Source organism: Gasterosteus aculeatus, chromosome 2 (assembly GCF_964276395.1).
Source record: "Gasterosteus aculeatus chromosome 2, fGasAcu3.hap1.1, whole genome shotgun sequence".
In the NCBI taxonomy this organism is placed as follows: domain Eukaryota; kingdom Metazoa; phylum Chordata; class Actinopteri; order Perciformes; family Gasterosteidae; genus Gasterosteus; species Gasterosteus aculeatus.
In genome coordinates this window covers 4435052-4453282 of record NC_135689.1, presented here as the reverse complement: position 1 = coordinate 4453282, position 18231 = coordinate 4435052, and the positions used below count along the sequence as shown (strand labels likewise).

The following is an 18231-nucleotide window of genomic DNA, read 5'->3' as shown; positions in this document are numbered from 1 at the left end:
ATGTGATATCATAAATGTTAGATCTGGCGGGCGAGCAACAAAACCGCGCAGCGGGGCGCTTGCAATCACAGCACAACCAAGCCGAATACGGCCGACCCATTCATGTAATAATACGTCAATGAACCTTGAAGTGAACATTCTAATAATAACAACTTTTACCCGCGGTTTCCTGTGCGGTGCGGCGCTCTCGCCGCTTGGCGACACGTGAATCAATGAGCCGATGAAAAGAGAACATTGCATAATCAGGTGACTTATGATCCTATCGTCACACTGACTGAATGGATGCCAGGAGCGATGACATCGCAGCGGGGGGGAGCGAGAGGAGAGTTTATCCTCTGGCCTCGAGGAGGGACAAAGGACAATGGCTCTGAGAACGTACAAACATCTCTGCACTCCGCTCTTTTCCATGCTTATGCGATAATCCCTTCCTCCCATTCATGACCAGTGTCAACCTCACTTTGCTGTATCGCTTTGAACACGGAGCTGGGAAGCCCGTCAGGCAGAGTTCGAGGTCCAAATGAGGGTCCTTGATGAAAAGCCCCCGCAGCCCGTTTGTCTGTTATCTGTTTGACAGTAGAGATGAGACAAGCCTTTTTTTTTGCCAAGTCAAGTCATTCCTTTTGGTCGAGCTCAAGTCAAACTAATGACTATTAAATTGACATACAAAATCGGCTTCTAAAGTTACAAAGCTGGGGTCTCCACTGTTTGCCTGGCAACGTCACAGAAACACCGACACTCCAGGAGGTCACTTTGCTTTTTCACAGATTGAATAAACAAGATCGAACATGTTAATTGCCCGGTGCTTGTAGGTGGAGTCGGGTTACTTTCTCCCATTATATTTCTGTGATTTCAGTCTGGATCGCGTCCACGTCTCAAGTCTCGGTCCCAGCTGCGGCTTTAATAATGCGTCGCGTGAGATGTTCAACGTCGGCCACCTGTTCACCGTTTGCCAGAGAGGGACAGGACGACGTCCCAAGGACTGTGTGGGTGGACGGCACCTTTATCTTGCTTTAATGTTCTGGGCAGCTCGATTTCCCGAGGCTTCCATGATCCACCGGCGATCCCTTCACAATCCACGGTGTGGTTCGCTGCCTTCCGGTGAATGGAGAGTGCCGACTCTGTTTTCTCTTTCAGTGTGTGCTCCAGATGTCTCCTTTTCACACTCTGGTTGTGTTGTCTTCTTGCGGTTGCCGAAAGCATCGCTTGTCTTACAAACACAGATGCTTTGTTCCGGGGACAGGTATCGGATCTTTTGAATGACGGTGCTTTGCCTCTCATGGTAAGTTTTGTCCTTGGATGTACTGTACATCCCCACCTGCGGTTTCCTCTGAGAAAGGCGGTGGAGGTGCAGCGACGACTGTCACACAAACACGCTGGGCTGTCGGGTTTGGTGCACATGAAGCCCAGCGGCAGTCAGGAAGACTCTCTTCTGAAGACTCCGGGCGTTCACCTTTTACCGCCATCTCCATAAGACAATCATAGCGTTGCTTTCAACTAAATCAAATCTCCTCTCTCTGCCATCAGTTGTAATTACAGCCCGAACGGAGGCGGTCCTCCTCCTCCTTTTTCCACCCGCGGTCTTCATCACATCCAGTGCTGATGGTCCACCGGGCTACGCCACGAAACGCATCTCATCATCCAGATCTGTAGTCCACCGTCTTTTCTGCTAACCATGGCATCACCATTCCCAGTGTGCGAAATAACCCCGGTGGCAATCTGGGGGGTCGCGTCCCCCCTCGATAACCTCCGATAACATCCACCCATGCGCCCCCATCTGGGTTCTCTGGTGTTGTGCTTAAGACCTACGCAGACTGGACATGTGATATACAAGACGTCATGACGGCATGCCGGGACGACTATGCTGAACACACATCACATCGGCTGATATTCGCTAACAACGATGCCAGTAACACAACAACAACAACAACCTGCACAAGCACATATTTAAATGATGCGTGGACTGGCAGCTTGTTGAACTGAGACTAGATGGAGCTTTTCCAACTAAGGTTGTGTCCAAAATTGTAAAACTACTCACTGAAGACCAGCTTCTTCAAAAGCGCAGGTCAGGCCCCCAAATGTGAAAAGTGTGTGTTGAATGATTCATCTACGGCCTCCAATCATTACACAAAGTATCTTTATAAAATACGGTAAATCGGTACATTGAAACATGTCCTCTCCCTCTCGCGTGCATTTACATTTTTTTCTTACAGCCCCAAAGCCGAGACTTTGCTTTTGCATTTGTTAGCGACGATGACGATAAAAGCCTCTTTCATGTTCCCGCTTCCTTTTCACCTCCATACAAAACGCTCTTTGCTGCTTCGCAACAACACACACACACACACACACACACACACACACACGCGCGTCTCCTTCACTTGAATCATGACGTTCGGCTTCTGACGCTTGCCCACATTCCAGTCGTCCTCGGGAGGAGAGAGAGCCGGCGGCCTCGCGTCGGCCATCCAGGGACAATGCGGCAGGCAGGCAGGCGGGCGGGCGGCTGCACTACAGCGGCGCCACGGCAGGTTGGGCTGAAGGAGAGGCACTGACACCCATACTAATGAGGGTGTAAGCAGCGCAGTGACCAGGCCAACGCAGGAGGACGAGGCAGAACCAACCACGCGGAGACTTCCCTCCATCTCAATCCTCTCTACCGTCGCAGCGTTTTGACAAATCTACCGCACGCCTCGGCAAAACGACCACACATGGATCTCGTTACTGCAGGTACAACAAGCAGTGCTGGTAAGTCGGTTCCGGAATACGCTGCGGGCTGAGCACCGGCCGTCTTACGTTCCATTACAAATCACTGGAGCGGATCCACGGCCGGGTTTGTTTTCCCGCCTCAAAGGGCTGACAGGCAACCTTTGAGGGAGACAAAGAAACACGTCTTTATTCATAAAGAAATGTGCGCACAGCTTGTGAATCCCCAGCAGCACGACAGCGCGACTTCATCAGCACCTTTCATTCAGTGTCATCGCTGTGAGAAGTACTACAAGTCCAATACGAAGGTTTAGCTGGTCGAAGCCACTTCACTGTGTAAGCTATTTAAAATTTCAGCAAGAAGGTAAAATATTTTATGAAGAGAAAGAAACCTGCACTGTGAAGTGAAGTGATGCTCCAAAAATGTCCTATCGTAGGACAGCAGCAACGTTTTGATCCAATCTCAATCAAACAAACTCAAAGGACAAAAGGACAGGATGTCATTCTGCTAATCAGACACACAATAGCTAATCAACGTTTTGATTTCTAGCTGTTGTTTAGTATCACAAATATTTTTGGATAGTATACTAAGTAACAATTCCAGACTGTAGTGTTTCCTGTAAAGACAGAAGGATTTCTGATGAAAATCTTCCATTAACTCGATGTATGGATGTGACGTGATGTGGAAAACGCTGAAGCCGGGCTAAATAAAGATTATTTTTTCCTTCTTTTTTTTAGTATCTATCAAAACAAAACAATTTCCATTTCAGTAATGCATTGTGTTTCTTTCTCTCTAATTGTTGCAAGCCAACAAACAAAACCTGTCACTCAAACTCAACCAGTCAAAACAGGGCAGATTTTTCTCAGCTCGCATGACAGCGACTAAACATCACGACAGAGCGTGGTGGTATTTACTACACCCATGTGCTTCTGTGTGCCATACAAATTAAAGTAGCGATTAGACGGAGAGATGAGGAGATGAGAGGAAGCACGAGTGCAAACAGTGACCTTTGGGAGCCCTTGCAATTCTCCAGATGAGATTCATCACCGCCAACAACAGATTAATAACGCTTTAGATTGCCTCGAGATGACGGACAGATGCTCTCCGTGCAGGTGGCGAATCGGAGGGAATTCTATCATTACTGCTCCTAGGGCTCGTACAGCGTTCAGGAGGAAGTCTGAGGCAGGTGCTTTATTCAAGGGCCCGCGTTCATATTTCCAGACAGGGTCCCTCTGGTAAGAGGCTGGAACTGCATTACATCGCCGAGTCCTTCCCGGCTTTGCCCTCCAGCCTCCTGCGAGGCCCGGCAGCCTCTTGCTGCCCCATTACCTGCCAGTCCTCAGGAACAGCTGCCTGCCTCCTGCTGCGAATTATGCAACAGCGGTGTTTACAATAAAGGCGCACCGCCTGCAGAAACACAAACAAGGACGTATGCGCTCGGCGCGGGGAGGGCGGGGGCTGTTCCTGCTGTCTTTACAGTCAGCGCGAGAGGAACTCACGGCTCAGGGTGACCTGCTCATCCAATGGCGCTCAACGCGGGGCGACAGCGGGACCAGGGGTCGAGTCATAGTTGAGGAGCTTTCTAAGCAACGCAGACGGCGCCGCCGTGGCAACTGAGAGGTTTGGGCGACACACAAAAAAAACAAAGTCAGTTCCTCGTCCCGTGTGGCTAATTCTGCTGCAGTGGCAAAGCAACACAGGTTTCTCTATTACATCACGCAGCTTCTATCTGAATCCAGCCAAAAACACACAGACCATGATGATCCCGGGTAATGGACGGGCAGCAAATCAATCCATTAAACATGGAGGTAACTGTTCATCGTGTCTTACCGTGTGCAACATATGAGAGACAGTTATGGCCTAATGAAGGTCCCGTGCTCACGTGTCACGATCTGTGACTTTTGAGTGCTACATGAACCCAACAAGCTCCACTTTGGGCGAGGAATGAATGCGCCGTGAATAATTTATGTTGAGAGTATACAGAAGCACACAAACACAGGAGCATGTCGTAATGTGTTGATGTTGAAGTTTTTTTTTTTAAGTGTGAAGATGGGGCCACATTGTCATGCAAATCTCTTGCAATGCTAAACCAAAGATAAAACGGAGAGCACTTGATGGTGTATTTGGGAGTTTGGGAGGATTTAGGCCTGAGGGATTAACAAAGAGTGAAACACAATGTTTACCAAATGGAGAAAAACGTGAGGAATATAAAGATGAGCAAACACATGCATGCAGCCAAAGGTGTAAACGCTTACGTGGGGCAACGTTCACCCGGGCTCGAGGAACTGATGCACTGACGACCCAAACCTGAATGAAATAAACGGCAGCGCACCTGATGTCATGTGGCAAACTGCTCTATTTAGCTCCAAGGTTACAGCGAGGGTGAGTGATCAAGAGAGTGTTTGTGCTTAGCAGTCCTCGGGGAAGTGTTGCATCTATCTGTAAAACGGGAGACAGGTTTCAAATTGCCTCACCGCCGAGGAGGACACAGTGCACGATCACTCCTTCCAGCTACGGTCAGACTCTGTATGTGTGTGTGTGTGTGTGTGTGTGTGTGTGTGTGTGTGTGTGTGTATAGGATGAGGGGATGCGGTGTGTAATGTCACGCGGCTGAATGTTGTTCTTGACTCTTCGGGGGCCTCGCAGTGAAGGGGCTGTGTGGGTGCGCTTGAGAGACTCCTGAAATTACTAAAGTAGTAAACAAGGGGCGAGGGGGCAGCAAAACATGCAGAAACCAGCAAAGAAAGACATCATGACGGCGCATTTGGGTGTTCACAAACAACCCGGTATCTTAAATAGCATAAAACACAAGAGATGTAGGTTCTGATGTAAACCATCTAAATGCTAAATAAAGTAAGTCAGAGCACAGGACAAAATTCGATTCCTTTCCTATTGAGATAAATGTAGTAGTTGGGAATCTTCGCTCTGGATGGACCAGTGTCACATAGTCACCAATCATTTAATGGGAGTAGGAGTCTGACTGCCGGGCTTCTGCTGTCACACCAGAGTTCCATTAACATATTTAAAAGGAGATTCTTTAAAACAAAAAGGCTACTACTGAGAGGGGAACATCTTTTAGGACATGAAGACCTAGCTTATTTCGTACACTGAGAATCTTTCCTGGTTAATGTGGGATGAAAAGTCTAAATCGAAAAGGCGTGAAGAGCTTTCACAGTCCAGATGTTTTGGTTTCCATCTGTTCAGTTTTAGGGGGAAACGTAAACACTTACGATCACATTAATAATCAGTTGGAAATTTTAAAATTGTTTAAATTGTGGGATATTATTTGTATGATGGTTTTCTTCTTTATCTATTTCAGCCCCGTATACGTCAGAACCAATCAGACGGAAACATCCGATTCTGAAGCCAAAGCGTAGGTGCCTAAACCTGCATTCTTTCTAATGGCCATCAGGGGGCGACTCATACTAGTTTGATTGTATGGAAATCAACGAGAAAATGACACTGCTTCTCGCTTTATTACAATGACGATCATTTGGTCGCCCGCCAAAGCACGAGGGATCCACAGCAGGGCGACGCATGCACAGAATCCAGCTATATGTTAAGCGGCTCTGATTGTGAAACAGCTGCAGGAAAGCTCGTTGGAAGGTGAACCAACAGGGCAACACCAGCATCACTATTCAACAAAAGTCTTTGTACATCTGTATCATTCATCCAGTGGTTGTAATGATAAAAAAAAAGATTCACATGTTGGACTGTGTATTGCCTGTAACAGTATTTACAGTGAAATAGTGGGAAAATGTAAAAATCCATGAATATTGTTTTTATGCTCATGAAGCAGAGAACCTCATTGAGTCCCGGCCTACTTTGAGCTCCACGTTGAGCTCAAGTTTCTTGTGGAGTAAATAACAAGTATTTGAGCAAACAGACTTAATCTTTCGTGAAGAAAAGGCAACCGCGGCCATATTTAAAAATCCTCATTTCTATAATGTCTGTGCGTGAGACAATGTGGAGCCGCTCATGTTGAAATGTGAGACAATCTTGCGCTGTGGCTAAGGGGAGCGACAGTGACGGCGACTGGCGTGACAACGCGAGATGTTGCGTCCATATGGCGCCCGGGGGCCGGGGCTGTGACACACGCAGGCGGACCCGGGGTCAGGTCTCGGTTTGAGGGAATGTAATTCGGGGGGCGGGAGCCAGAAGGCGGCCGTCCCATGGTGTTAATCTTCAGAGGGCTCGGATCTGCTCTCTGACTCCCCATCACGCAGGCGAGCTGGAGACCTCGCGGTGAAACTACACGCCACCATTTCAGCTCAGAAAGCCAGCTTCGCTGGTCAGCGGGTACGACATGTGAAATCAACGACGGGACAATCAACCGGAGGAGAGCGAATCAAGCTGCAGGCTGTTTTGAGACGGAAAATGAGCTTTCTTTTCTCTGCACTATGCAGAGAGAACTTTTCCTTCCATCCCGGCTGCTTGCTTGTTACCGCACCGAAGTCAGTGTGTGTTTCTGCCATCCTGCAGTTCTCTGGAATATGAATGTGAATTTATGCATTTGTTTTGGACCTGCCAGAGGGAAGCAGCTTTCCAAAAGGCAAAAATCTGTTTTCGAACACCAGTTTTCTTATATTTACAAGGATGTAATCAGAGCCAACTTGTGATTCAAGGGCAGCGGATATTACAATGGAACCCTGTGAGCTCTGTCTCTGTCCAAAAAGTATTTTTATATACGCACGCACACCACCCACAGACACAATCACCAAGAAGTGCCCCAGAAATTCAAGCAAAGGTTATGGAAATTCTCTTTGTAGTGGCAAAACAAAATATCCCTGAGCCTTGAAAATCACCCTGCATTATTTCTCGCCGCTTCTGTGTTGCTTCTCCTTTCACACAACAAATGCCTCACTTGAGTCGTGTGAGGCGGCTTCCTCATTGAGGCTGTTTCCTCTCTTGTCCGTACCAGTTAGCTTCTTGTTGCATATTGTAAACTGCAAGAGGAAACAAATAAGCCAAATCTTTATTTGAGATGATTCAAACCCACGTTGAGTGTTTAATAACGCCGAGGGCTTCCGTAATTCTTTGTAGGTTGGATGAAAAATGACAACTTCCTCACAAACCCCGACATGAACAAACAGCTGTTTCTGGGACCTCCTCGCATTGGACACATGAGACATTGTTAATCACCGGGGGACACGGACTCATTAATTGCTGTGCGCTGATTAATCGTCCCTGGTGACGAACGTTCAGCTTAACATGCAAATGTGTGTCTGAGGATCCATTCAGCAAACGCAGTGCGAGCAGGGACTTATTGTAAAATGACACATACAGGCGAGATAACAAGATGCTTGTCAAGGGCCGACTGTAAAACAGTTTTTTCTATTTTGAGCTCTTACACAAGAAGTGCAACTTGCATTGGACCAATACCGAGATGCCGAGAGGAGAGACGGCTGTTTGGGGCGACGCATTAAACGGTTTGTCCTTTCTGCAATAAAAAAGGAGAGGATGTGAGAGGAAAGGATGGAAGTAGAGGGGAGGCGAGGAAAAGAGAGGAGACCAAATGAAAGCACGGAAGGAGGGGAGAGGAGGAAAAAGGAAAGGAGCAGTGAGGAGACAGAAGGACAGGAGAGAGAGGGCAAGGAAAGGAGAGGATGGAGAGGAGAGTGACGGAGTTGTGATTTAATGGACGAGGAAAGGAGGGGAGGGGAAAGGAGAGAAAGGAGGCAAAGGAAAGGAGAGGAGAGGAGGAGATTGTTTAGCACAGTGACCTGATGGCCGGAGAGGTCATTGACTCAGCAGCACGGAGCGGCACCAGCTCCCAAAACACTCCGTCAGCTCCTGCACGAGACGGACCGAGAGCTGCATTAAGGTCATAAAATCTCTCTCCTTCCGAGTAATATAACGCGAGACGAGGCGCTCTCCCCGGGGACAAACTCACTCCATTTCGCCCTCCCTTTGAATCCCCCTCATCCATAGATTTTACGAGGTGCCGAGGAGACGACAGCTGGACAGACGAAGCTCTAAGACACGTCGGAAAGGAGAGCAGGACGTGTACACATGGCTGAGCTCTGAGGTTGCAGTGATGGCTTGTTGCAACGGTAAATATAGAGAAACAACAGCTTGAAAGGATACATGTACTGTATTTCGACTAAGTCAAAGTCACTCACGCATTAGCATTGTCCTTTCGCATCCTCCATACCGCTGACTTCAGAGTGATACATAATACCTGAGGAGCTCGGCAACAGCGCAGAGAGGCTGGCAAAGAAAAGCAACGCATGAGGATAAAGTAGAAAAGAGACGGGGCTTCAGCATCCACGTTCATTGAAAAGCCAAGTCGGCCGATACCTTGTGACATTTCTGCCCTTTCTCTTCTCATGATACAGCTAATGCGCCCCAGCATGGGCAGTCATACTTCAGCGGGCCTTGTAATGTGAGACGCTGATCAAAATATTCATATTTATAACAAGGTAAGAGCGAGATGAACAACCTCCTGCTTTCCCTCCTTTAGGGCGGAGCGTCTTCTATCAGTTTTCATGCTAATCTGTGATTGGCTAAACACGTAGCGTTAAGCTACCGATCGAAAACCACAAAACAGGGTTGACGTGGCCGTGGTCCAGACATCGCCTCCGATCCTCTACCCGTGTTTGTTCGCAACGTACTGGCAGTAAAGAAAAAAAAGTAAAGTGATAGCAGCTTATTAGAAAATAAATCACGCGAATCATCGAGCTATCCTCTTCCTTTAGTCGAGCAGAAGCTAGCAACTAGCGTTAGCTATGCCAACGGCTTACTGGAGCTGCCCTGAAGGATCTGTAGCAGTCAGTTACCCAAATAGGGATTCAGTATTATAACGTGTGTCAGTGCCCCCCGCCCCCGCCACCACCCATCCCGGTAGTCCAGCTGTGGGTCGGCCTGCACAGCTGGCAGCGTGATAGGACTGACCTCGGGAGCAGCGGCCTGCCTTTGCTAGTTTGGAACCCGGACAACAGAAGAAAATAATTTGGATAAGTGGGGGACTAGTGGATTAATAATATAGCATTTTTGTAGTTTGAGCACAGAGGGCTTTTCGGGTTCAAAGATTACCAGAATTTTTAAAAGTCGATCTGAAACCCATAAGCGCGCACACAAACTGGGAACATGAGAGCATTGCAGCCACACTGAGCCAATACTTTTTTTGGGGGGGGGGAAACAACTATATAGCAACATGATGTCGTGGGTTGGTTTTCCTCTCGTACTTTGAGTCACCGGGAGCCGCTTTCCAGAAATCACGACCCAGTCTGTGGATTATCTTGAGTAACTGTGTCATGATTTCTGCAAAGATAAAATATTGAGCTTTTCCACATGCAGTTTTTGCACATTGAGCACTGCAAGCTGAGTACCCTATAGTACCAAGTACCAAATAGTACCATATAGTATAATTATATTGGAAGGCAGGTAAACATCTCTACGGCCGATACCTCCAAAGCTAAGCAACTCAAAACAAAAGACCGATAAACAGAACCACAGAAAGGAGGGGACTTTTTTACTTTAGACTTTGGGGGTGAACTGTCCCTCTAATCCACCCATATGCCTGTTTGCGCAGTCCTGGTTCAGTTATTGCAAGACTCCGCGGGTTCTGGGTGCGAAGACTTTTAAAGCTCTGTGCCGATGACGTCACACTGATGCGTGCGATACTGTACGACATCGTGTCTAATCGCTCCCTGCAGGAGTCCTGACTAAGCCAGTTTAGAAAAATACATTTAAAAAGAAAAAGAAAAAGAACACCAGTACAGTATCATCATGGCTGTTGGCTCCTTGGCAGCAAATATGACTTTGACACCTGACTGAGAGCCCTCTACACCTCCACGGAGCTGTTTCACACAGGACCGTTGCTGCTGATACACTACCGTGTGTGTTTGTCACACAGGTTCAGAAAACAGAAAAGCGGGTGTACCATTGAGCTTACATCATGACGGGTGAACCCATCAGCCTGCTCTGCCGGCAGCAGAGGCTCGTCCGCTGCCACACTGACATCCTTCAGCGGAGCCATCCGCAGATTTGTGGCGCCATCGAGCCGCGGATGAATTATTCATCAGCCTTCAACTACAACAAAATGGGCTTTTAATTGTAGTGGCTCCTGCTTGACACTAACTACGGAAACACGGCCTCGATACAAACTGGCTATTGATACCCCCCCCCCCCCCCCTGGTATTTAGATACCAGTTATATATTCTAATTAATCCAGCAGTAAGAGAAGGGAAACGTCAAAGCAAAGAAACAGTTGCTGTGGTTCTGATTTTCCACTCATCAAAAATCCAGGAAACAAAAGCCATGTAACCAACAAAAAGTAAATGTCCATTTTGAGCTGATTGATTCCAAAACCGAGTTAAAAGCTAACGGCGCCTCATTATATCTCAAAAGGGACATGTTCCCCCTTTCAAAACTCTAAGTGAACTTGTTCCTGTTTTTCCCCTAAAGACATTTGTCAACTAATATCACTTAAAGATTTGGATCTGATGCATTGCCACTCCAGCTGTCGGCCTGATATTCGAGGGTCACATATCTACATGGTGCCGCTGCGGACCCCCCGACGAGTCGACAGGTGAAGGAGCGACCCAATTTACACGAAGCAAAATCCTCAATTTCACCCGGGCGAGAGGAGGGAGGGTTGCCGATGCATCAACGCCTGCGGTGATGACCTCCGATCGAGCAGTCACTTATTTCTGTTCCCGGCAAGGAGCGCCGAGGACGCAGCGGCCGCTCGCGCGGCGCGAGCCCCTCGCGGCGAGCTTACCTTCCGGATGGTGGACGGTGACGGTCTGCGGATGGGTGTCGGTCACACGGGGATAGTTATCCAGCTCTTACATGTCGGCCGTAATAATCACTGCCCCCCCCCCCCCCCCCGCCCCGGCGGATTAGCTGTCGGGGAGGTAGACAAGACGATCCTGTATCATTGCTGGAAATATGTATCTCTTCTCTTTTTTTATTCATCCCGCAGATGAATGGCTCATTTTCGCGCAGCGGTCATCGCTTGTCGGTCCTCCTCCTCCTCAACCCTCCACGCCCCCCCCCCCCCCCCCCCCCCCTCCCTCTAAAACACACACACACACACACACAGTTCAGCCGGTCCTCCGGTAGCGGCTCACCGGTTAACAGGGATCCATCGCGGCGTGGATTACGCAGTCTGGAGGCTGCCGGTGATGCTGCAGCGGCGGCGGCGGCGTTTGGTCCGTTGAGACGCGGGATGAGAGAGGTGGGAGGGAGGGTGTCGGTGGGGATGGGGAGGGAGGGGGGTCATCAGAGGCCCCACGATAAAAAATAAAAATAAAAAAACCGATAACTGCGATAACGAACTATCAGCCCCGGAATCAGTGTCTCTCCCGAGCAAACGGTGGTTGATGAATCATTCTGCGCACTGAGGCAACGCGCGCGTGTGTTGTTTTTCTATTTCTTCTTGTCTCGAGTCTGAGGAGCGAAGCTCTGCGATGAGACGAGAGACTTTAAAGGCGAGAGATTCATTCACGTTTACTGCAGTTTAATACTCGCGATTTGAGAGGGTGGAGTCGGATGACGATCACTTGTGTGCCGATTATTTTCCTGAATAGTCGTAGTCAATTTGCGTAGTGAAATCTTTCACTACTAAAGCCAATAGACAAAAAAAAACTATTTTCTGTGAATCAACTAAACACCAAAACCAAAATCCCCAGTGGGCTCACCACTGTAGGGGAGACTGAGTCATGGACTCGGTGCCTTTTTGTTTCAGATGTTCTTTTCAAATGAGTTTTATGTGAGTGAGTCAGAAGAAAAATAATCCCCACAGACAGGATTTTAAGAAACACTGACGTCAAGAGCATGCAACACATGTTGGTGACATCACTTAAAGTGATCATTTAAAGGTAGAATGGCCTGAGATCGTAATAAATACTATTATGTAACGTTAATTGTAAGCAATTGATTGCGATGATGATGCGCTTTCAGCCATCAGATGACGTCTTACTACGACTGTGTAGAAGTACATTGTTAATCATTTACTATCATGTTTTACATCCGTTTTATTTACTTCAAGGAATGATGTTGATTAATATAAAATCTACCAAACATTGATTAGATATGATGACGTTTTTTCTGTCATAACACTGTAGTAAGTGACAGCTTCAATGTGAAGTAGCGAGTCATTGATTATGTGCCGTTCACTTCAGTTTTAATTTAATATTTTGGTTTACCTTTTTATTGTTCCTAGCTAGCAGGCAGTTGTTTTAGGCAAATAAAAAAAAACACGATTAAAACAAGTGGCAGATGGATGAAGCTAGCAGCCCAGCTAGAGAAGCATTTAAGCTAGCCTTTACGCTAACGTTAGCAGGCAACTAAGTTATATTTCCTTCATTAGTTGGTAAAGAACAAAAAACTGACAATAAAGAGACAAAGCGATAGACTTACATGCATCGTTGGTTCGGACACACGACTCCAAACAATAATGTCCCGTTATGTTGGCTCGATGACACATAGAGAGCCGTTGGCTAACAAGTTCTTGTGTTGAAGCGACATCCGGGTCCTTCTGACAGCGTGTTAACACCGCCCCCGCGTGGCCGAAAAAACAGTCACATGTCGCCTGAAGGTCATTTTGGAGACTGGGAGACCTTCCCCACACGTGTTTTTGTTATTTTGTCCACCCCATTTATATCAACGAGTGTAAGCTAGATAACAGAATAAGGCGATGTACAAACTGTTTCAATCCATTATCAAAACGCTTTGTATGTATTATAAATACATTATGTACAAGCATATGTAATTTGCCAATTCTGGTTAGTTAAAATTTCTAAGATACTCCAATTAAAACGCGAAATGTGTCCTGTATTGCATATGACCATGATGGTATACTGTCTCCCAATATTCTAGATAAAATCACAGTTATGGATCCTCACGGCTGCTCCGTTAATTCCTTTTTCTTTCACGGTTATTGATGACGACCATGTACAGACTCAATAACATACATAGCTTTTAATCTATGACTCTATGGCTACTCGTGAACGTTTGCAAAAGTGAATTATGGCCTCACAGCTTTGAATGCACACATGCAAACATATTGTCTACATACTCACACAACGGGCAACAGCTATTGCATTGATATGACTAATCTTCAGTTTGAAATCAAACTGACAATAAAAGTTCTCCCAAGAGAAACGCCCAGTGGCGTGAGCATTAAGGATGGCTGATTGGATAAGACCATGACTAATAACTCAATAACCCAGCATCTGATCCAAGCGAGGATATCCAAAGGAGCACCAAGGCTGCCAGTTGGAAGCGGGAAACCTTTTTTTTGTTCAACTTGTCCTCTTCAACGGGGCTGATAAGTTATCTGACAGTAATCTCCCCTCTGTCTGTCTTACTGCTTCCCAATAAGACAAACAGTTTATTCAGCAGCCCGGTTGAGCTGTCGTGGGCAGGAACTCCACCTGCACGGGGAGATTTGACTTGCCTTCATGTGTATGGTTGCTACGTTAGCAGACTGTTGGTTCAGGTGATAGAATTGCTATTAAAAGGCACAACAGAGCTTAGTTCAGCTTGAAAGTGACACATTTGACACGTATTTATGATGAAGAACAATACCAAGTATACGCAGCAGCTCAAATGTGTGTTTTCATCATAAACAGCAAAATGACCCAAAAGTTAAAACAAATAAAGCATTGAATAAAAGTGCATAGCTTGGTAATCTTTAACTGGTCTCATCCTCTCCCCTCCAAAGTGTTTAATGCCGAAAAAATATTTTTTTTCTTTAGAATTAACACATTTTAAACCAACAATAAAACCAAACACTCAAAGAAAAGCTTAATGGAGATTTAGATTTTTCTTAAATACCGAGGACTTAAATACAATTCAACAGCTTTGATGTGACATTATTTTCTTCCTAAATGAAGCTTTCTGTGAAATTCTTATGAGATAAGCAGACCATGTATAATCAGCTTACCACCAGCAGCCTGTACACGTCATAATGGATCTTTAGTCAGGTGGGGGCAAAACTAACCAATTTGTACAGTTTCACTAACATACATGGTTTAAATGTTTAAGACGCAGCTGTTGGGCCAAATGCTGCCATTCCGTGTTTTGTTACCATTGGAGAAAGAAAAAGAACCATCCATCATTGTTAGTGTACTTTAGGTCGTTCATTTAGTCCAGGAATTTGAAATGAAAGCAAAGTGTGCTGTGTTTTTTTTATCCTTTGATAAGGATATGAAATAAGTAACACAATTGGGTTTTCTTTCAGCGTTTGCAACCCCTACAGAACCGTGACACGCGGTTGGCAGAGAGAGTGAAAACAGAGGGACGGTTCTTGCTTTGTCGGTGGCCCCCCTGTGAGTCCTGCATCATGTACAGTGAGTGTTTTGGAGGAGGGAGAAAGGTGCTCCGCCATCAACTGCCAAACTCTGTCGTCAGCTTTATCGCACCGCTCCGTTCTGTCATTGACAATCTGTTTCGTGTAACAATCTCCGTATTCACCGAGACTAACAAACTGCAAAACAAGTGAAACTCAAGTTATTACTATTCGGCCTGGAGTGGAGACCAATGTGACTAATTTCAGTGCAAATCAACCAACAGTCGTTTGAAGGGGAATGTCAGGAGATCCCCAAAGTCAGTGGACTTGGGTACAATAATCCATCTGTTTGAGTTATTTTAGTCCTGTACAAACCCATGAACCAACCGAGTCAACTGAGCATATCACAAATAAATACATTGAAAATACTACTGAGCAGCTCCGTTTATTTTATGTGAAAATCAGGTCTTCAGTCTTTTTACTGAACCAATATTATTGCAAAAATAGTTGTATTAATCACTCTACACTGATGCAGGGTTAAACTTCATCTTCTGTCTTCAGCTCTGTTCCATTAGCATGTGTTTCCCTAATCACAGAGTCCAGCGTGCGTGCCCACTGGCGTGCATAACTGGGTTTCTTCCTGTGGAGGATTGGCATTACAATGCAGACTACTCATCATGCTGCAGCCCCCAAGATATCACGCCAATTATTTGTCTCTGTGGGAGCATCCTATTTGTGGAAGATCCCCTTAAAACAAGAGTCGGGGAGTCGCAGCCGCTCGGTATCCACTCCGGCTGCCTGACTGGACGGTCGACGTGGGCACGCGTCGACGCTCGCTGTGACCCGGCGGGCCCGTCCGGTGACGTCGCAGTCGCCATACGAGCGCAGGCTTATTGGTTCTGTTCACACCCCTGCAGAGAGAATTCAGTCCCACTGTGCGGCTCCGCGTCTCCATTTCAGTGAGTTAACAGATCTGTACAAGTGGCCCGCGGCTCAGTCAAACATGAAACCCAACCTTCCTTCTGCCCCAACACACAAACACACACACACTCAGTGATTATGTTTTGGATGCAACAAATGCTGAATGCCAAGCCAGATGCTGCCATTGTATCAGGATACCAAATTTACAATCCAACGGTTTGAAGGACCTTTACTTTCTAACAAACACTCACTTGCTAATTGGACACCCGTCTCTCTGGCTTCGAGTGTGTCGTCAGGTTTCACACTGTAATCCACATCATTTACTTTAATGTGCGCGGGGCAATTTACTGCTGAGGAGAATAAATTGGATTCTGTCATCGTAAACCGCCGCGTTTCTCCACAAAATGTAAACAATGGCATCCGAGCAGCAAATATGTGCCATCGCTGCAGATAAAGAAAAGCGAGGCCAGATGCCAGTTGCAATCGCACAGAGGCAACGTAACATAGTGAGTGTTATGCAGGCCGGCAAAAACAGCCTGGCAGAGGCAGTGCGATGTCAGGGTGGGGGGGGTGTGGAGAGGACGGGGGGGGGGGGGGGGTCTGACAAGAGGATGTTAGGTGGGCGAGTGGCATTTCATCATACAATCCATGTACAGTAATCAATGACCACTCACCGGCGGGAGTGAGAGCGCCAGTGGGCATGTCAGATAAAAGCGCTGAAGGAGAAGAAAAAAAAAAACGGGGAGGTTGCAGTGGATTCGACGGAGGAGGATGAGAGACCGAACTGTGGGAAAGATTCTGAGATTAACGTAAGCAGATGATTGTATAAGCAATTACTTGACAGGAGGAGACACACATGAAAAGGCCAGGGAGACTCTTCTGACGAGCCTCCTCTCGTCTGTAACATCCTCCTCGTTGTGATGAAAAGCTCCTTTTTTTTTACTTATTAAATGTCTTTTGTCATGACACGTGTTCTTTCTGTGTGTTTTTCCATTTATTTACCAATTGGTGTTCTTTTAGGAAGAAGGGAAAGCAGCACTGTGTATGTAGTATGCAGGAGGAGCACTCAAATAGGACGTTTTACTCCTTACTACAGCCAACGGTGTCTTATCGAGGCAAAAACGGAATATGCTTCTATTCAAAAATAAATTAAACACCAGCAGCTTTGTGAGCTTGGCACCGTTCAGGCAGAGCTACAGATGGCTTTGTAAAACAAGCTGCAACATCTACTCCCTGGATTCATGAGTCAAAAAATAAATAAAAACAGGAAGTGCTGAGGCAAACTGCTTTCAGAAAAGCTGAGCTCAATTCCTCCTCAGCGAGGAGGCGATTCGTCGAACCCATTAAACGGAGCCAGGCGTGAATCATAAGTCCCGCATGCAAACAACAGCGTGTGAACCACACAGTGTGGGACATCGGCTCTGATGGAGAATTGGATTTATAGGAGATTAACAATTGAGGAGAATAAAGGATTGGTTACAGACAATAGTGACCTATTGTGAGCGTATTGTGGGTGCTCTGATGTGCACCACATTAATGAAGATGAGCTGAGGGAGTTCAGGCAGAATATGAGGGCCAAACAGACCATGAACACATGGTTACAAGGTCATACTACTGCATTTGATCTCTTCTGCTGTTCTGGTTTGTAAGTGCTATAATATGAAGACACGCCACGGTTCTGAAGTTCTAACCGTACAACTCAGTTGTTTGATTCTCTTCTAATTCACAGTGAACTCCACCCGCCAATTAAGTTATTCATTTATCCCATCAATCATGACAAAAAAAACACAAAATAAACAGCAGAAAGTCATCAATCATATTTTTTTCAGCTAATCATAAAACTGAAACGTATTATTTTCAGTTCAAGAGGTGATTTTCTAAAACATTCCTTCTGGTCTCATAAAACTGTATCGCAGTTCTCATATATCTTCAGGGGTAAAAGCCTGTAGGGGACCAGATCCCACTGATTTGTAGTTTTTTGTAGTCTAAAATACATTAGTGAACATGTCCCTGGAAATCAACTTACCATGTAGAGCAAAGGCTGACTCTGTGACCATGTTGGGCAGCTCTGTTCTCGCTTGACCATATGATCCAATTATGGACCAACTGTCTCCTCTATATTTACAGAAACACTGAAGCCTCGGGGGCTCTACTAAGGGATTAACTACAGTAAGATAATTAACAGAATTATTTCAGCTGCACATTTATAATGCTGACTCATTCAACTAAATATTCCCATGAGTGAACTTTTCCCCATCGCTATTAGCCTACATTTATAGTTTCATGATTAACTGTGTTTTTATTTTAATTTTTCAGGCTATGGCTTGTGATTTTTAGTTTGCAAAAAAAAAAAGCAGAGAGGATGTAG

At 46.2% G+C, this 18231-nt stretch overlaps 1 protein-coding gene across 6 annotated transcripts in view; it reads right to left on the bottom strand.

Moving 5' to 3' along the window:
- The window catches only part of dlgap4a (discs, large (Drosophila) homolog-associated protein 4a), a 58736-nt gene extending 46820 nt beyond the window's left edge, over positions 1 to 11916 (bottom strand). For 4 of the 6 annotated variants that reach the window (XM_078087006.1, XM_040194235.2, XM_040194231.2 and 1 more), the window contains exon 1: positions 11427 to 11699. The gene's annotated coding sequence lies outside the window, so the exon portion shown is untranslated. Of the gene's footprint in view, positions 1 to 11426; positions 11700 to 11778 lie in introns of those variants that run through there. The other 2 variants (XM_078087009.1, XM_078087026.1) reach the window with 1 other exon arrangement.
- Positions 11917 to 18231: the final 6315 nt, after the last annotated feature.